This window comes from Chrysemys picta, chromosome 5 (assembly GCF_011386835.1).
Source record: "Chrysemys picta bellii isolate R12L10 chromosome 5, ASM1138683v2, whole genome shotgun sequence".
NCBI lineage: Eukaryota > Metazoa > Chordata > Testudines > Emydidae > Chrysemys > Chrysemys picta.
The window spans coordinates 106,897,238-106,918,669 of record NC_088795.1 but is presented as its reverse complement, the minus strand read 5'-3'; the positions used below and the strand labels follow the sequence as shown (position 1 = coordinate 106,918,669).

General features: G+C 40.7%; 1 long non-coding RNA gene across 1 annotated transcript in view; it reads right to left on the bottom strand.

The window, feature by feature from the left end:
• Positions 1 to 9,950: 9,950 nt before the first annotated feature.
• Positions 9,951 to 21,432, bottom strand: part of LOC135983750 (uncharacterized) — a 69,156-nt gene continuing 57,674 nt past the window's right edge. The window contains exons 3-4 of the long non-coding RNA XR_010601529.1: positions 17,947 to 18,048; positions 9,951 to 10,614 (exon numbers count right to left, since the gene is read on the bottom strand). This is a non-coding gene — a long non-coding RNA (uncharacterized LOC135983750). The remainder of the gene's footprint in view (positions 10,615 to 17,946; positions 18,049 to 21,432) is intronic.

Here is a 21,432-nt window from a genome sequence, read left to right as displayed (position 1 = left end):
TATTGTATTTGTTCTGTGGCCTTTTACTTCCCTCCTATCCTCCTCCCAAACCTCACCCAGATTACCTTGTTGGTTCTCTCCCTATGTTTATAATCAGTTAATAAAGAATACATGATTTTTAAACGATAGTGACTTTATTTCCTTTGAAAGAAAGCTGGGGGAATAGGGAGGGTGGGTTCCTTACAGAGAATGAATGAGTCAATAAAGGGGGCGGGTTTTCATGAAGGAGAAACAAACAGAAATTTCACACTGTAGCCTGGCCAGTCATGAAACTGGTTTTCAAAGCCTCTCTGATGCACAGCTCTTCCTGGTGTGCTCTTCTAATCGCCCTGGTGTCTGGCTGCACGTAATCAGCAGCCAGACGATTTGCCTCAGCCTCCCACCATGCCATAAAGGTCTCCCCCTTACTTTCACAGAGATTGTGGAGCACACAGCAAGCAGAAATAACAATGGGGAGATTTCTTTCGCTGAGGTCAGAGCGAGTCAGTAGCGATCTCCAGCGACCTTTTAAACGGCCAAATGGACATTCTACCACCACTCTGCACTTGCTCAGCCTGTAGTTAAAGAGCTCCTGACTCCTGTCCAGGCTGCCTGTGTATGGCTTCATGAGCCATGGCATTAAGGGGTAGGCTGGGTCCCCAAGAATAACTATTGGCATTTCAACATCCCCAACGGTTATTTTCTGGTCCGGGAAGTAAGTCCCTTGCTGCAGCCCTTTAAACAGAGTAGTGTTCCTGAAGACGCGAGCATCATGAACCCTTCCCGGCCAGCCCACGTTGATGTTGGTGAAACGTCCCTTGTGATCCGCAAGTGCTTGTAGTACCATTGAAAAGTACCCCTTGCGGTTTATGTACTGGGTACCCTGGTGCTCCGGTGCCAAGATAGGGATGTGGGTTCCATCTATCGCCCCACCACAGTTAGGGAATCTCATTGCAGCAAAGCCATCCACTATGACCTGCACATCTCCCAGAGTCACTAGCTTTCGTAGCAGCACCTCAGTGATTGCTTTGGCTACTTGCATCACAGCAGCCCCCACAGTAGATTTGCCCACTCCAAATTGATTCCCGACTGACTGGTAGCTGTCTGGCGTTGCAAGCTTCCACAGGGCTATTGCCATTCGCTTCTCAACTGTGAGGGCTGCTCTCATCTTGGTATTCTGGCACTTCAGGGCAGGGGAAAGCAAGTCACAAAGTTCCAAGAAAGTGCCCTTACGCATGCGAAAGTTTTGCAACCACTGGGAATTGTCCCACACCTGCAACACTATGCGGTCCCACCAGTCTGTGCTTGTTTCCCGGGCCCAGAATCGGCGTTCCATGGCTATAACCTGCCCCATTAACAGCATGATCTCCAAAGCACCGGGTCCCGTGGTTCGATAGAATTCCATGTCCATATCCTCATCACTCTCCTCGCCGCGCTGCCGTAGCCTGCTCCTCGCCGCCTGGTTTTCCAGGTTCTTGTTCAGCATAAACTGCACAATAAGGCGCGAGGTATTTACAATGTTCATGACTGCTGTCTTGAGCTGAGCAGGCTCCATGCTTGCCGTGGTATGGCGTTTGCACTGTTCACCCAGGAAAAAGGCGCGAAACAGTTGTCTGCCATTGCTTCCTGGAGAGGGGGGAGGATATACCCAGAACCACCCGCGACAATGTTTTTGGCCCCATCAGGCATTGGGATCTCAACCCAGAATTCCAATGGGTGGAGAAGACTGCGGGAACTATGGGATAGCTATGGGATAGCTACCCACAGTGCAACGCTCCGGAAATCGACGCTAGCCCCGGTACATGGACGCACACCGCCGAATTAATATGCTTAGTGTGGTTGCATACATTCGAATTTATACAACCTGTTTTCCAAATTCGAATTATATAAATTCGGATTAATCCCGTAGTGTAGATATACCCATAGGATCCAATTCTCCACTGCCTTGTAATTTGCATTGTCATTTACACCAGTGCATAACACTCAGAGAATTCTGATTTGGTAATGTTTTACAACTCATTTTAGAGAGGTGTAAATGATACTCCCATGGACTGCAAGTAAGTTTTGAATATGAAACTTTCAACAACTAGGCACAGATTTGCCCCTTGAGTTTAAGGAGTAACTCCTTTAGCTGTGAAGAGCACTAAACTGTTATTCTAATTTCGAATTAGCCAATGGTTGTGGATGAGAGACATGTTTTCCAAGCATATTACAACTACACATGGTGAAAGATCCACAGAGAACAATCTTTCCAACCTTCCTTAGGAAAACTCCCAGTGGCTTCATTGTGGAGTTTTGCTCAAGGAAGGAAAAGATTGGGTACACACTAGATAAGGGCTGTCTACTAATCTGAGCAATTTTATAATTTTCTTAGAAATAGTTTTTAAGAAGCATAACAACATCCTGGAGCTGGGCAAAAACAGTACTGCAAAAACTTTGGGTTTACTTCTAATTTACATTCTGTTTGTGTTCACTTTCCATGAATATTCAACATGAAGCTGGACCTCAAGAAAATCATTCTTGATGCTTAATTATTATATCTGCTCTGTTTAAATCTAGCAATAGCCTAAATTCCAGATGTAGTTTCTTTTTTGTTTTTAATAAAATTTACCTTTTTTAAGAACAGGATTGGGTTTGTGTCCTAAGAGGTTTGTGCATATGTTGTTTAATTAGCTGATGGCAACAGCTGATTTCCTTTGTTTTCTTTCTCAGCTCTTCCCTGGAAGGAGGGTGAAAGGGCTTGAGGGTACCCCACAGGGAGGAATTCCCAAGTGCACCTTCCTGGTTTCAAAGGGGCTTTTTTGCATTTGAGTGGTGGCAGCATCTACCCATCCAAGATCAGAGAGAAGCTGTAACCTTGGGAGTTTAATACAAGTGGATACCTATAGTTCAGTCCCCATGCTCATTGACCCATTGCTACATATGCTGAGTTTGGCATTAATGGTGACAAGTAAAATTAGCCACTAATAGCAGTGTGTGAAATTATATACTGTTCTCTAGCAATTGGAGAAAATCCACTAATTCAGTCTACATTGACAACTGAAGAATCATCAGATAGTAAAATGATCTGTTTATTCTATACTAAAAAGATAGTTATAAATTGGTTCTCATTACCAGTCTCCGAAACCATCTAATATCCTGTCTGGCTATAAGTGTAACTTTTATTCATTTGTGCACTGGATACATCACAGCAAACAAGTTCAAGGTCATCTAAGAAAACTCAGGGATACGAAATGGCCAATTATAATAAATATGCATATTTTATATTCCATAACAAATCCAATCCAAAATGCTTGTGCTCTTGTTCTATGATCTCAAATAAGATTGACTACAGTGACCATTATAGTGTACGTCCACTAGTGATGTATACATGTATTATTCTTCCCCACTCTAGTCAATGTCTTGAGTTGCTTAAGTGATATATGTTTTCACAGGTTTTCTCCCCATGCTGGCTCAGCCAACCCTAATTATACAAATATTTAAGATACAGATTTCTTCTTGTGCTGCATATTCACATTAAAAAATGAAATTGATCCCTCGGGGATCTTTCTACTAAAACCTTGATTCTGACTCTCTGTGTGTGTCAAGAGAACTGCCACCTCTGCAGCTAAAGCTCTTGAATGACCAGATAGGATCTTTGTCACACCTGTGAATTAAAACAGCATTGTAATACATAAATTTTACTCTATCTAATGCAGAATTCTGATGATTTTTTTCCCATTTGCTCTGTAGTTTTACACTGAGGTAACTTGCTAACATTCTAGCAAAACCGACAAGTTATTGATGTAGGAAACTTGTTAGATCCCATTTACTCCATCACCATCAAACTATGTTGGTTACAATATGCTAACTATAGCCAGATTTACTAGCTCAGTATTCCCCAAAATACATAAAATAAACTTTCATTATTATTACCAAAATGTGAAGGAACCGATTTGCATATTTTGCTTCTTTGGAGGTCTTTTGCTCTTGATTCATAAATTCCACAGATTGTAATTCTTTATCAAATATCAGATTTTACTTAAAAAAGATACCCAGTAGGTGGTCTGAGTCAATGCCTCTCAAAATGTGTGCTGTCATTCACCCTGGATATGAGCAAAAATGAGCAAAGACTTGCATATAATGATAGATAGTCATTGCAGATATTATAAATATGTTCCATTTTTAAATATGATCTTACTTTTGTGTTTTCTAGTAATCATTAAAGGGAGCATACTGCCCTTCACTGTACAAATGACCGCCTCCAGTATGAACTTGTAATTCATATGTTAATAAAGTGTTACTAAAGATATGCCTGTGAAAGGTTTTACTTACAATCTCAAGCAACACAAAAGAAGTAGTAAAAGCAAAATATACAAAGGGGTTCTTGATCCTGAATGCATATCTCTCTCACAAATGAAACTAACACTAACCTCTAAATCAAAGTAATGTTTGATAGGGATATAAAGTCCCAATGTTTGTCGGAATGAGTGACAAAGGAAAAGATAGCCTAATAAAACACCAATCTGTATATCTTAAGAACCAGGAAGGAAATTAGACTTTTAGGGACAAAGATAGCTTTCCCATGACTGATCTGAGTAGATGAGTTGGGCACTGGACAGCTGTTTGGGGTGAAGGGCAAGGGAGAGGAATCTTCACAAAGAAACCACAGACATGTAAACGCTATTCTGTCCCAATGGCTTCTCAGATGCCATGGTGAGGAGCACTGTATACAATCCTACTTAGACATACTGACAGGCTGGCTCTGAAAAATCCTAATGGATCCTTCAGCCTTGCCCCTCAGCCCATCAGTGCCAAATTCCCCCTTCTCAGTCCCTGCCTAGTGCTACACAGGCAGCTTCTATGAGGCTGATCTCTGTGCGGCAGAGATGGTGTCCATCCTCTGCCTACGCTCGCAGCCCTTGCCCTTGGTGTGAGGCAGTCACACCATTTCTGTTGACAGGGGACTCTTGGTATTTACATTGACAGACTTTGCCTCTTTGTCAATAGTTTGGTTGTCAGAAGAGATTTCCACCATATATTTTACCTGTTTTCCCATAGGTACCTTGTAATCTTAGGGCAGGGCTAGTGTGAAAAGATTGTTATGGTATCCATACCAGGCATTTCATGCTCAATGTATCTGTAAGTTTGTTTTGTCTGCCGTGAACTTTCTGTAGTTTTATTGTTTTATCTAAGCTGCATTATTTTTACACTTATATCTCAAAAAATCTACTGGACAGTGCTGCCTAGAAGAATGTCTCTCTTAAATGGGTTAAGGAAAAGTCTGAGAAACAGCCTTTCCTCTAATTGTGTGCATAAAGAAAGCCACAGTCTTTCCATCGGACTAGAGCCAAAATGACCTGCAAGTGTTGGGCATAAGACTGCTTAGCAGTCCTAGAGTACAAGTTTCCTAATTTTGATTTCTTTGTGCTAATCAAGATTCCTATCAAACATTCAACAGGTTTCAAGGATAAACAGCTGGCTAATCTTCTGTCCTGTGTACCACATCCTTATGGTGACTGGCCTTCTGCACAGGGGACTCAAACATAGTTAGAAAGTGTGTATATTGCAGTCAACAGCAAGTGTTAGTCCAAAGCACATTATACTCCTGCAGAGAGGAACAGTAAACAGAGTCTAGCCAGGGCCAGCGCAACCCATTAGGCGACCTAGGCAGTCGTCTAGGGCGCTAACATTTGGGGGCCGGCGACCGTGGTGGTGGATCTTCAGCCGCCCCGGTTGTTGGGGGTATTTCGGGGGCGGGACCTTCAGCTGCCTCTGTCGGGGGTGGTATTTCGGGGGCGGGACCTTCCACCGCCTAGGGCGTCAAAAAAGCTGGCGGCACTCCTGAGTCTAGCAATGCATTGCAGCAACCTCTCCTAAACTTTCCTGTTCTGGAACTGCAGAATGGTGCTTGTGCTGGACCTATGGCTGAGAGCCCTCCACTATGTCTGCCTATAATGCAATTGCCCATAGTACAATTTGTATTCTATCACTTAAAGTCAGAATGTAGCTAGACCCTGTCTGGGTGCAGAACTGGGGATAAGGAGCCTTTCCCTTTGTTGGTCATGCACAGGTGTCAGAAATGATTACATTTTCTTCCAGAGAGGAGGTATGGAGTTGAGGAGACTTGGTTAGCTGTATAGGGGAGTGTATACTTCATCACTTAATGGTATAGCACAGTTGCCCCTCTGCCTGAATTCCTCCTAACATGGGCCAGTGTTTAATACATCCTTGAAATGTAACACTATCAGAAACCTAGATCAAAAGATTTCAAAGTGCAAATTTAAAAGAGCATGTTTCTTAGGTTTTGAATTTACTCCTGAATGTGTGATATTTTAAAAACATTCATCTTACTAGGAACCTTTACATTAGCTCAATCTAACATAACACCAAACTTAATTGGTGTTAGCATAAGTGACTGCTAAAAGGCTGTTTTACACTATTTTTGATGGAAATGTAAACAAACAAACAAACATAAAATCTTCCCCACTCACATGCTTGAATTAACCAGAAACCAACATACTCAGTAAAGAATAGTATTTTATATAAAAAGAGAATTGTATCTGTATATAAAAAAATAAACCACACTTTTATGGACCAGCTGCTGTCTGATTGGCTGGATCACATAAAGAGTTCGTTCTCTATACTTGTCATCATATAGCTACTCAAATTAACGGTAAAGTCAAGAAATGCCGTTCTACTGTATCCTTCAGACAAAATGATGACATCTACATCAATCATTTGGTGTAAAAGAAATAAAGTCTACTGGAATAGAACAGATTTCCAAGTTAATTTCTGCTGTTTTGAAAATAAATGTACTAGTATGTTTGTCTCTGCTTATTGATGCCAAGGCATTCATTTAATAGCAGAATCCCATTTGTCTGTTACAAAGGTTTATCCCTGACATTACCTCTCATGTAATACAAACCTAATATGATTTTATCTCCTGTTGCTGATACTCATGTGCTCATTGTTATTCAGAATGTGCCCTGTTGCAGTGCAGTTTAGGATCCTAATCTTGCAAACACTTATGCATGTGCTTGACTTTACACATGAGAGTCATAATATTGATTTCACTGGGGACTCCTCACACGTTTAAAGTGAAGCAGGAATGTAAGTGTTTGCAGGTCCTGGGCCTTTGCAGTGCTGCCAAAATAAGTCAATATCCCATAACAAATATGCTCAATAATTTAAAAAGAAAAATCCAGGTGTTTCTGTGTCATTAAAGTATGGCTGGATTTATTTTTTTGATTGATTTGTTTATCTAGGTACTTCTATGGCTCCATGACCATAGTATATAAGCATCTCTTAAACACGAATGAATTTCTCACAACTCACAACAGCCTTGTGAGTTAGGGAAGTATTTTTGTTAGTATCATCCCCATTTTACAGATGTATAACTGGGGTAACTGGGAGAAGAATCTAGGTATCCCAAATCCCAGTGCAATATACTAAACCCAGGACTATCCTTCCTCCTGTTAGTATAAGGGGGAGGATCATGGTAAATTAATGGACAATCTTGTTATAAAAATATATACATTTATTTGATTTTCTTCCTTTTAGCAGGTGAAGCCCTGGCCCTGCTTGGATAGTTTCAGGCACCAGACCAGGGGAAGAGAACAGTGCACCCTCTAGCACCGAAGCAGCAGAGTCTGTCTCTAGAGAAGAGACTGTTACTGCTTTTAAAAGAAGCAACCCACCCATGACCTCCCATGACAAAGACCATTTCTTCGAAATTGAGAAGAAATCACTCCCTCCTAACCATGGCAACACATTTATTGTGGGAACGCCAGGCATCCCAATCAGAATTGGAGAGCCATTGTGCTAGATGCTGTACAAACACACAGGAAAACCTGGTCTGTGCCCAGGAACTTATAATGTGAGAGATAATTAGATTGTAATTATTTCCCAGTTTTAGAGGGTGAAATTATGTTCCTAAGATCAGAACAATATTGTGACATCAGAATTGAGGCCCAGTTTCACTTCAAGTTCTGGTGAATTAAGCCTATGTGAAAAGACAGAAATTTTTCTACATCAAACCCTGTTTATGGGTTCAAACTAAGATTCAGATATGATAAAACTGAATTTATTTAAATGTGAACTTTTATGAGCCTCAATACCTGCAACCCCCAGAACTGTTATGATGCAAAAATTCACAAACATCTTTCCCCACAAAACGTGGAATGTTTTGAACTTCTCTGCTCATGTAGCTGTGCCATCTTGCTCAGAACTGAAGAGTTGTTCTCCCAGCCAGCTTTCACAAAAGGTTATCTGACATCTGTCTGTCACTGATCCAACATGCTCTGAGTTTAACCACATTTAAGATAATTGGTTCAGAAGACATGAGGTCAAACTTACTCCCTGAACTTATTAAGCCTGGAACCTCTCTGAACTTATTAAGTCAATGTGCCTGCATACACCACAGAAAATGGTTGCTTCCCCCTGGAAAGGGTTTTACCCAGCATGGTAGAGTGGCGCTGATTTCTATGCTTCCCCCCAGCAACTCCAGAGCAGAGGCATACTGGGGTGGGGAGGATCCGGGGAAAATTTTGAGGATAGTGGCCAAATGATGCAGATTAAAGCAGCCCACAGGATACTTTTACCTGTGTTGGACCATGATCCAAGAAAACAATTCATGGATCAAATCCCACCCCTCTCTGCTTCACTGAGTATAAACGCAGCAAAGCAGTGAATCTGGACTTATATTTTAGCTTTACCTAGCCAATGCTCATCCCCTGTGTCTAGAGAAATAGTATTAATCACATTGTAAAGTGACAATGTGTGTCACTTTCTTTAAATGTTTGCTAGTTGAACAAACTTCTTTACTGGACCAGACCATCTGAAGTGGTGTCAGCTCTCCTGCAAGAGTTCAATTCTTATCATCTTGTTTAAAATCTATTCTATTCAGTTTATACGTTCTCTCTTGTTCCCACAAATCACAACAGCACTTTGGTCAGTAAGAAAACATGTAGAGACATGAAAACATTTAGTGAAAAATTAAAAACAGCAAAACAAAACTACCAGTAAAGCTGTAGGTTTGCTTCAGTGAAGGCTGCCTGTTGTTTTAATCATCTCTCAACTTGTCCACCAACAGTTAAACTGTAATGAAGAAATTACATCCTTGGCTACAATGAAGTGCCCAATCCTGTTCTTACTGAAGCCAGTGGCAAAACTCCCACTGATTTGAATAGACACAGGCTTGAGCTGCGCAAATTGAGCCAATTCCTGCCTCCCATTCTGGTTAATTTGTGCCACTGTGATGTCACAAAGCAGCTATAAATCCCACATATCCAGTCCTTAGGGTGATTCTAGGGTGGCATGGACTTTTTGTAACAGTTCTTATGCCACCACTTTTTTCTCCAGGGGATAATGGTAGGTGCTCAGGTACCACAATGATGGATGTAGGATAAAAAACTGAATAGAATAGTATAATACAGGCATGCCTACACTTCATTGATCACCAGCTAATGGAAGGGAAAAAGGCAGCTGGACATAAGTCACAATAGCCTTAAGAAACAGGCACAGGACCCAACAAACCCTAGAATTGGAGAAGTGGAAAGATGGCTTGCAGCCACTTTTGCCCAAACTCCTCTGGTTTTGCACAGAATATAATTTGGCCAGAACAGAAAAAAGGTCCATTATCTAAACATATTAACTTCATATTTTTGTGCTGAGCCGTGAAGCAAATTTGATATTCCAGAAACAGCAAAAAAAATAAAATAAATAAATAAATAAATGTGTTGTTCAGTCTTTTAATAGCCAAAAGGATGCATTTAAAAAATCTTTAGCTAACTGAGATTGGTGCCTAAAAAGCTTCTCATAAATAATATATCATTAAAAACTAAATTGCTGTACTTGTTAGCATGTTATAGGCTATGAGAAATGGGTCAACAAGACAAGTAAGGTTTTTATATTTTATTTTAATTATATAAATATTTTTTTCAAGTTGTTTATCCCATAGAGGGCAAGAAACATGAATGACAGACTGGAGATCTTGTACTCTATTAAAAGTTTACCTAATGTGGAATTTGCAAAAAAACTCGCCAGTGTTTGAAATATTTGTGGAAGGTGCATCTTTTAAAATGAAAAACAAAATATTCAGCTAAGTCTCCAATATCATTCAGCATCAACAGAATGCTGAAATCTGTATGCCATCTCAAACATAATCATAAATAGATAGAAGTACAGGAATAATGAAATACAAGGATACAGCATGTCAGAAAGAAATGAATGGGTGACTATATCATGATAAATTTTCAAAAGTGCTAAATTGCATCCACAGTCATGTTGTCAGAGACAAGATGGAATTTGCCAGCATCTTTATGGTACTTCTTTTGGCATATGGCTTATGATGCCACAAAAGATGAATCAGAAGATGGGTAAGCGATGTAACCACTCAGTCATGGCCGCATCAGTCAGACGTCAAATCCATCCATCCATCATCAAGATGATAAAGAGGGCACTCCTTAACCAGATGGCATATTGTTTGTTCTTGACCTCCACAGGGGCAGGAAAGGGAACTCAAGAAGCCCCAATTATAAAGATGCAAGTTAAACCGCCTGTGACCACAACATACCTACTGTAATGAGGAAGGATCTGAGGGGCATGCAAGAGCTGATCTGGAGAGACTAGGGGATGTAGATCTGAGCTGTTTATCTGCAAAGAAAGGCATAGTTAACCCAAAATACACTCCAGCACCACCTTTTGCTGCTGTTCCCTAAGGCCTTCTCTACACTACCGTGGTAAGGCAACCTAAATTATGCTACTCCAGTTATGTGAATAACATAACTGGAATCAATGTAGTTTAGATCGACTTACCGCAGTGTCTAAATCACGCTCCATCAACTTACCTTACTCTTATAATAATATAATATATGGAGATATACCTATCTCATAGAGCTGGAGAGGACCTTGAAAGGTCATTGAGTCCAGCCCCCTGCCTTCACTAGCAGGACCAAGTACTGATTTTTGCCCCTATCCCTAAGTAGCCCCCTCAAGGATTGAACTCACAACCTTAGGTTTAGCAGGCCAATGCTCAAACCACTGAGCTATCCCTCTTCTTGTTCCAATGGAGTACCAGAGATGACCATCTGCCATCGATTTAGGGGGTCTTCACTGGACCCGCTAAATCGACACCTGCTACATCAATTGCAGCAGCGCCAATCTACAGGTAAGTGTAGACATGTCCTTTCTAGACATGGCCTTAGAAAGGTCATGTCTGATGTAGTCTGAGATGCTCAACTATTTCAGAGAAGAGGCATCTTGACTTAGTCACCATTTTTTATGCAATTTTGAGATACAACTGTGAAGTAAACTGTCTTGATAATTGGCTGCATGAAGTAATATGGCATGGGCCCTGCTTTCATGCCTAATTGCCAGGGGAGCAATGCCAACACAGGGCTGGAAGGCTGGACATTGGAATTGTACAGGCTGCACTGGTGATGATATGAAAGACAGAGCTGATTGTTGAGTCCAGCTAGCCACAGTGATGACTGGTAGTGATATGCTCAGAACTTACCATACACAGCATTGTATGTGTGGTTTCAACAGAGAGATAGTCACCTCTCTTCTCCATCATTTTACCCTTTTGCTCTGTGAGCTGATGTTTAATTTGCTGCCCACATACTATTCATTTGGTTGTCAACTCTAAGTATATTTATGCCAGTTGTGTCTCAGGTAATTATTCCTCAGAGGTATTTGCTTGCATTTTTCATGGGTGGTTCTGAGAATTGAACCAACTGAACCTAAATCTATTCTAGATAGTTACCGACATAGAAAGGAAAATATTGCTTTGCTAGACTCTGGGAGGAATCCTATTGTGGAGATCCCCAATATCCTACAGCACCACCTGGGACCACTGTTATGTATGGGTATATTGTTTTTCAACAGATTTCTAAATCTGAGAAATTCATCTTATTTTCATAGAACCCTATACGTATTTACATATAACAGCAAAGCTTTTGTCACGTGGTAGCTAAAATATACCACAGATTCTGCAACCTTTCATTAAGATTTGTGATTATTTGGCAGATGGTTCTCTAATTGGGATTTATAAAGATTATTGTCCTAAGAGCTGCCAGTTCATTGTGCTAATATATACTCAAAACATACTGTTCATGCCACAGCACTGACAATCAATTCAGGTAATGCTAGTGACAATGAAGCTGTCATCTGTTTCAGCAATCTGGACAAAAACATCTGATGTTTTATGGTAAATATATACAATATTGTTTCATAGTTACGTTAATACTAATAAAATACTCCCATGTGGCTTGTGGTTACAGGTAATTTTTATGTGCCATGAGAAAGGATAGAGAGAAAAAAGAATATAAGGATCATATTGTATTTAACTGAAGATTATTTTGATTTTTGAATTTTTCCAACAAATATCTAACGATTTGTGTGTCCTTGTTATTCTACAATAAACCTAAACATGTCACAAATGGTAAAATCTAATTCAACGGTAATCTAACAGGGGTGAGCAAAATGTCTATTTTCAAAACCATGCCCCTTATCCTTGGATCCTAAATCTTAACGTAGTAGTATTTTGTCTGAGATTGATTACATACCAGAAGAACAGTTCAATGAGTATTCAGTGAGAGCAGTAATATGAGAAAATTCTAGGCCAGAACCTCAGATGGTGTAAAATGGCATAGCAGCACTGACATTAATGGAGCTGGAGTGACTTACACCAGCTGAAGATCTAGCCACTGTTCTCAAATGGTTATATCCGGACCTCACTAAAGTCAATTACTTTTGGTTAGGGCCAGGATTTCTTTTTTGCCTTCAGCTTCTCTGCAGCATCTTGCCATGCAGCACTGCTTCCAAACAGTAAACACAACACAACGTGCTGAGAATGGTAGAAGAGATGAAAAATAATTTGGAGATTTTCCTCTAACATCTTCAAATATTTTTTGCTACCCTAAAAACATAGGTGTAGTTTGACTTCTATATGGGGGAGGAGCAGCTCCAGCCAGGCCAATGGAGCCAGGCATGGGGGGAAATTTAATGCCTGCCAGAGGCTTGCACGCCCCCACAAAACTTCACCGTGGCTAAAAATAATCATACATTAAAATAAATTCTGAATCCTCAATGGATACAACTGATAAAACTGAACCTGCTTATTTAAAAAGGCTCATCTTATTGCTTCATCACTGAATCAGCATCTGAGGCTAATATTAAGGAAAAGTTGTGACAGTGTACCCCATAAGGCTTTATGGGGAGGGGGTGCTTATAAATGTATGTATGACATAACTGGAATATGTTTTGTGCTGCCTGTGCCATGTAACATATCTCCGTAAGGGTTGTGATCTACTATATCTATTCATCCTATTTGTACGTATATATCATTTTCTACTCGAGCTTAAGAATATGGGCTGTATGCTTGCCTGATTTCTAAGTAAGCTTTGTGAGGCATTTGGTCAGCTTCTTTAGGAAGGAATTTCCCAGGTTAAGTACCTGATCAGGAGACACTTAGGGAACAATGCATCTTGGAATGCTCCAATCCACATGAGAAGTCTTCCTGGAGACATGCAAGATGCCATGTGGACAATGCAAAGACTGAGTCATGCAGGGGCATGTGACTTGCCCAGGTGACTCCAAAACTCCATCTTGGAGCTGGGCTTTGCAGAGGAGGGAGGTCTCCACCCACAAGAGAGAGTCTACTTAAACCTGTGGGAGACCCCTCCATTTTGTCTTCAGCTGGCTAAAGAAGGAGCCTCTCCACCCCCCCCAGGATACTTGAAGGAGACTGAAACAAAGGACAGTAACTACAGGGGGTGTGAGTGATTGCTGGACCCAGGCTAAAAGGAGCTTAGCCTGTAAAAGGGAGCACTCTGGAACTGGTGAGGAAATTATCTGTATTCAGTTTGATTAGGCATAGATCTGCGCATTTTATTTTATTTTGCTTGGTGACTTACTTTGTTCTGTCTGTTACTACTTTGAACCACTTAAATCCTACTGTCTGTATTTAATAAAATCACTTTCTATTTAGTAATTCACTCAGAGTATGTATTAATACCTGGGGGAGCAAACAACTGTGCATATCTCTCTATCAGTGTTATAGAGGGCGAACAATTTATGAGTTTGCCCTGTATAAGCTTTATACAGGGTAAAACGGATTTATCTGGGTTTAGACCCCATTGGGAGTCGGGCATCTGAGTGCTAAAGACAAGCGCGCTACTGTGAGCTGTTTTCGGGTAAACTTGCAGCTTTGGGACAAGTGATTCAGACCCTGGGTCTGTGTCTGGAGCCAGACGGGAGTGTCTGGCTCAGCAAGACAGGGTGCTGGAGTCCTGAGCTGGCAGGGAAAACAGAAGCAGGGGTAGTCTTTGCACATCGGGTGGCAGCTCCCAAGGGGGTTTCTGTGATCCAACCCGTCACAAAAGTCCTATGCCTTTTATATTCTATTGTTTAGGAAAAGGAAACAAGATCCTACAATATGTAAGACTCCATAGCACATCTGCTATGGAAACGATCCTTCTGCAGTGAGGCTTAGCAGATAGAGCAAAGGACTGGGACTCAGAGCTGGGTTCTGTTCCTGGCTCTGCTGCTGGATGAGATTGGACAAGTCATTTATGTGCCTCAGTTTCCCTATCTATAAAAGGGGATAATGATACTGACCTACTTTGGAAAGCACTTTGAGATCTACTGATGAAAAGTGTGATATAACAGCTAGGTATTATTTAAAAAGTAGAGCTGCTCCTCCTACTCTTCCTAATGCAAGTAAGGATCCAGTTGCTGTAAAGTCTTATGTAATCTCAATAGCTGAGTACCAAGGGAAGTCCAGAACTCCCAGACAGCTTGAATATCCAGTGCTGTGCATTATATTCACAGAAAAAAAAATCCTCCTTCTCTGAAAATTCCCCCAGTTTTATGGTCATCCAAAACTGACCAGCTAAAACCTCCACAGATCATCCAAAGGAACCCTTTGAAAGTTCCCCTGCAGATGAATTGAACAATAGTCATTGCTACTTCTGTAAATTGTAATTTACTCAGATTAGCAGGATACCAAGTATTTGCTCACTCACTTGCTGTTTGAATCTAGACCTTTACAAAGTTGTATAAGGAAGGCTGCAAATTCTGAGGCATGCATCTCACCATTTGTATAGAAGATTATTAACATTTTGCCCATTCTAACATGAACTCTACATTGGTGCAGCAATTAATAGCTCATTCATGAACAAACTATGATGGAATACATTATTTATTTATTTATGTTATTTTATGTATTTATTACATTAAAAGCTGCTGGGTTTTTTGTTTTGTTTTGGTTAATTTTTGCTAACATAGCTATAAGTGCTGGAACTAGGTGTGCTGGGGGTGCTGCCACCTCCGCTGGCTTGAAGTGGTTTCCATTATATACAAGAACGGTTCAATCGTTCTCAGCATTCCCACTGTACAAATTGTTCCAGCACCCTGAACATAGCAACCTAAGTCGGAAAACGGGGCAGTCAAGTTACAGATATAATAAAAAAAAAAAGGCAGCAAAGAACAGGTGTACAACACACAATAATTACAACAACCTAAGAATTAGGCTGAACCTTTTTACCAATAGATGTATGTAACCCAAATATATACAGCCTATCAGAATCAGACTGCTGAACCATTAAAAGCAAAGAATATTCATAAACAACTAATACCCTATGAATGTGGAACCCCGTTCTTGTTTTCTGTAGAATGAAGAAATGCTTTCTTACTTTCTAATACTTTCTTTGTTGCTATGCTTATTGTATTTCATTTTTTCAGAAAATATTTAGGTTCTTCATGCCTTTATTATGAGAATTTTGAGGTGGAAGTTTTGATGACCAAAAAAAAAGTCTTACTTAGGCCCCAATTCGGCAAAGTGTTTAAGCACCTGTTAAAGCCCATCCTCATTCAACAAAATAGTTAAGCATATGCCTACAGTCAGCAGTCCATCCCTCAACTAAAATGTAGAGTCACGTTTATGGTGCTTCATTAGTCCTCACTATATTCAAGGACTTTATGATTCAAATGGGTTTATGCTCTCATTAGATGCAAATAATTTAAAATTAATGAGGTTAAAGTGTGTGCATCAAGAGGAGAATTAATTGTTGTGTAATATACATCTGGGTACGGGAGATGGGATGTAGGAGAGGAGGAGAATCTTAATGGGCCAGAGAGAGTACGGTTGAGCAGCTGAAGTGTTGCAGGAGATGGAGGGGGTGGGATGACAGGAAACTAACAACCAATGGACATGAAAAAGTGCCCTAAACTCAGTGTCAGAATTGAATGAATAGTGATACTGGGAGGATGTGAAAGAGCCTCCTGGTTACTGTTGTTCTTGTCCCCCAGATGAAGTGATAATGTTGGACCTGATGCTCTAAGTGGGTCCTTCTGTGTCAGATAGAGGATGAAGTTATGATGGAAGACCTTAAATTGTTCCCTGTGACCTTGGTTGCAGCTGGTGCTGGAGTCTTTGGAATCAAAACAGTTTGAAATGTACCCCAACAAATTCCTCGTGGCTGTTTCTTTTGATTTCATGGGAAGAGGCCTGGTGACCTGGTGAAATCCAATTGCAAGCAGTATCATGGGAATCTCTCCTGATCATGTAGGGTAAAATCAGTCTGTCAGGAACCAGAAAACCTATCATGTGACTTACCTCATGACCTGGGTATGAATTTTTGCATTGAACTCAAAACAGGTACTATAACAAGTTCATAGGCCCATGTGACATGGTGCACCACTCATTGCTAGGATGGCACCTCCTCCTGGTCATTCTGGGGAATAGCTCACGAGGTCAATGCCCCTTCCAATGGTTGCACACTGTCTCTCTGCCTTTCTCTCTGGGGCCATGGCCCCTCTCTCGCTCCATGAACTGTTGCTGCCTCTTCATGACTTGGCCCTCCATCCAGGTAACCGAATGGTTTCCCTTTCTGGGCTGGAAACTCTCTTCCCACAAACAGATTAAGGCAGTTTTCCTATTCACTGCCTCATAGTACCATTCCTCAGTGGCTGGCAGGGGAACCCGGGCCCACTCTCTACTATGGGTTCTGGCTCAGGGACACTCTAACCAGCAGTCAAAGTCTGTTCCCTTCGAGACCTTAATTGCCTTTCCCTGAGCCCTGTCCTACCTTCCTGGCTTCCCCCTACTCTGGGTTTCCCAACACAGATGAACTTCCCTTCTCCCAGGGAGTGATTGCAGACTTTTCCAGCAACAGCCTCTGCTGCCAATTTCCGGTCTTTATAAATCCCAGCCCAGCTCATTCCTCCTTAGCTGGGCTCCCTCACTGCAGTCTGGGGATTACTTAGCCACCTGAGTCCTCTCAGCTGTGGCCTTTTGGGTTAATTATCCCCATTCTGAGTCATCATTAACCCTTTCAGGGCAAATGTGTAGTGAACACACCCAGCACAGCCCAAAAAAGATTTTGTCTCTACCCAGCATGTATGTGTGAACCCAAGAAGAGTTCTGCATGGCTTCAGTTTTTGAATTAAAACATTTTGACAGCTCTACTTTTGTTATATGAGTTCCTTAACTGGCATCAAACAACAATCTATGATTTGCTGAGTTTCACTGCAGTAAGAAACAAATGCTGGAATTGATAAGGCATGTCTCATTCTGATTTGATAATCCTAGTCTCTCCATATACCATAGACCAGCTAAGAAAATATTTTCCCCACATTTTTTTAAGCTATAGTTAATTAAAATAAAACACTTGTCTAAATAATCACAGAACCAAGACAACCGGAGCTAAATATTCCTTGTTCATTCACTTGCTTATTATTACCATAGTGCTTATGAGTCCGGCTGCATCCTTAACCTAATACATGTGTGCCTAGACTGTAAGCTCTTTTCTGAATCTTGTCCTCATATATGTTTGGAAAGTGCCTGGAACGTATTTGGCATTCTATAAATAAATAAATAAAATACTAACAATAGCCACAGTAAACAAGTTCACAATAAAACTTTCACAATAAACAAGTTCACAATAAAACTTTCACAATAAACAAGTTCACTGACTCACTTACCATTGATGAGCTGGGTGTAGAATTCTCCAAAGACATGGCTTCCAGGATTTGTTCCATGTTATGCTTTAGGGTACCCTTTCAATGATCCTGATAATACCAATCCTGGCAATAACATTCCAGTAAACAGATTGGAAACCAACAAAAGAAGAAGAAAAAATGGAGAGCAAGGCAATATGCTCTTCAGAAATGATAACTGAAACAGGTGAAAAATCACTCAACATCATAATATCTTCAGGAGGCTCTGAGTCAATCTTTGGGTTGCTTTAAACATGAAACCAGGAAAAGGTTAACTAGTCTTGAAAGATTTCCAGCTTTGCATGTTGGTAATAAACGCACAATTTGCACAAGTCTTTTCAGATCTCAGATGTTAAAATTAATCTGCAATAGGATACAGAGAAATCAAGTGATTCTCTTTCCATGTGTACAGTTATTTCCTTTCAGAATGGCTCTGCACACTTTTGATTTGTTTCAAACCGTATTAGTATTTAGAAAGGGAGTGTTATGTTTGAAATTAAAAAATGTGAAAGAGACATATATATTCTTTAAATGGATCAGTGAAGTACAAGAAACCTATGGAGGTGTTCTCCATGCTATGGAGAAAATACTGTGACATAAAATCAGAGTAGATAGTATGTGTGGGGAAATAGAACAGGAGGGCCTTTTTTTTTTTAATAGCCAGAGCTGTGAATCTGAAGGCCCCGAAATAAACCCTCTAACAGAGGACTGTTATGCTGACTGCGTTTATAAAAAGTAGTACAGGCCAGGGCCTGAACAAGACTGAACTGCACAGTTCTGTGCCAAATTCGGTCAAGGGTCATGACCAGAGGAGGGAGGGGGGGGGAGTAACAGTGGTAAAGGCCTCGGCAACCTAATAACCGCAAGTTTATGAAATATAATAACCGCTTGTATGAAGAAATTGCTTTTGCAAATGCCAACGTCTCCTGTGATTCCAGCTATCTGCAAAATTAGCCAATCATAGATCTTCTTTTAGCGTCCCCTGATAAACCCCCCCTTAACCCTTCACCAAACCCCCCCAGAAAATAACATGTGCCTTGCCGAAAAATGTACTCAAACTGGTGCCAAGTACCACCCCTGGGGAAAACCACCAAACGCCCCTCTACCCAAATAAACGCCCAGCTCTTGGGAAATAATGAGGAGGGTACCGGGTGGAGGAGGGGGGGGCTGACCCCAACCCCAATTTCTTAACTCATGACGTATTGTTTGTACTTTGCTTGCGGTTTAATGAAATAAAAACCCGCCGGCGAGCGGTCCTCGGGGTGTCAGTCTTCGGACTGCATCCCAGTGCACTGGTATGTATGTCAATAAACTGGCCTCAGGCTTGAGTCTTTGAACTAAAATCACTGCGTGAGTGTCTTTGACTACAACATATGTATTTGCAGCATCTTTCATGTACCAAAATCTGTAAAACTAATTATCTAGTATTGAATTTTATATAACATAATGCATAGCTGGTAATCTCATCATTCTCATGGATATACCCATCTTTCTGATGAGACATAAAACCAAGGTTTTGACCATTGGTAGCCAAATAAAAGATCCCAAGGCATTTTCATCACAATAGGAATGTTTAACCTGAATTTCTAGCCAAATTCAAACTTCATTCTGCCTTCCTCTGTTATAATTAAAAATATTGCCACTAATTTCAAAGATATTATTCTTTGTTTCACTTATTAAAAGTTGTATGTAGCTATGGGCTGGCTCAGAGCTAATGTCATGTTTCACCCTAGAAGTGGCTGCATTTCAATACTAGGCAAAAGTTTATAATGTGTATTGTGAGCCCTCTGAAAGGAAGTTGCTACATAAATATTTAATCTTAATTTTTCATTGTAATCTATTTTAATTTCCTTCTTATCTGAAACCAAGTTTATCTGAAAAATGTCAGAGTTTTGCATGGAACTAAGCTGAATTTTCTTTAAGATTATTTATTTGTACGATAATTATTTGAAAAGTTACATTTCTGAAAAATGAACTTGAAATCTATTTCCTGTCCCTGTCCACCTGATATAGTACATGGTTGATGACCATCTGCAAACTCAGTTACCTGATATTTACAAGATAAATATATAATCTTACTTAATCTAACCAAATTTGAACAAAGGTGCCATGTGTTCAAATGTACATGCCATGTGTTCATGTGTACATGACTGCAGTGGATGTATATACAGTGGATCAAATTCTTTATTTTGTTAAGCCAACTTCATACCCACTGAACAGCACAAAGCAGACTTACATTGTCCATAAATGACATGGAAAGAATTCCTTCTGTGCAAGAGAACTCTCTGATAGAATGCTGGTACTAGTAGCCTACATGGCTCCTGCACCACTGCTCACTCCTACCAGCAGTTCAGGGATGGAGAAGGTTTTGGTGGAACAGCACATTTCTGTGCCCAGTCCTCCACTGTCAGCAGATCATTGAGGGACCATGTGCCAGAGCCATAAATTAGAGCTGTTCATCAGCAACTCTAATTTATGCTAGGGAGCTGCAACTGACTTTCTGTGCCTATTTCCTTCTTCAAAATTTGGGCAGGCTGGAGAAGAGAGAAGATGGTCTCATGGTGAGAGCAGTTGAATGCCATTCTGGTGAACTGGATTCTATTCCTTTGCCACCGAGTTCTTGTGTGATGCTGTTCTTAACCGCTTAGGCCAAACACTTAACCCAAAGTTTTCACAGGTAGCCACTAACTGTATGTTTCTCATCTTCTGAGTATCCAAAATGAGACACTCGTGGCCACATTTGCAAAACTGCTGAGCACTTGCTCATGCAACTGAAGTTGTTCGGAGCTGTGCTTTGAATGCATAAAGTTGATATAAAACTGCTAAGTATTCTGGACATTTTTGACAATTTTGGCCTCAATCTGTGTGACTCCATTCCACAGCTGTAAAATGGGGATATAATTCCATCAGATTCCACAGGGAAGTTGTGAAGATTAATTGATTAATGTTTGTAAAGCACTTAGGCTTTACACATGCTACACATGAACAGCTATAGTTGCACTTGTGGCACCTTAGAGACTAACAAATTTATTAGAGCATAAGCTTTCATGGGCTACTGCCCACTTCTTCGGATGCATAAAGCTTATGCTCTAATAAATTTGTTAGTCTCTAAGGTGCCACTAGTACTCCTGTTCTTTTTGCGGTACGGACTAACACGGCTGCTACTCTGAAACCTATAGTTGCACTGTATATATACTGGAGGTATAGCTGTATCTGTGCTGATATAGCTGTTCAGTGAAGATGCTACCTACACTGACAAGAGAGGTTTGCCCATTGGCGTAGGTAATCCATCTCTCCGAAAGGTAGTAGCTACGTCAATGGGAGAATTCTCCTATCGACCTAATGCTGTCTACACCAGTGGTTAGGTCAGTTTAAATGCGTTGCTCAGGGGTGTGGATTTTTCACATCCCTGAACAACTTAGTTATACTCACTGAATTTCCTACTGTAGACCAGGCCTTAGATTCCCTGGT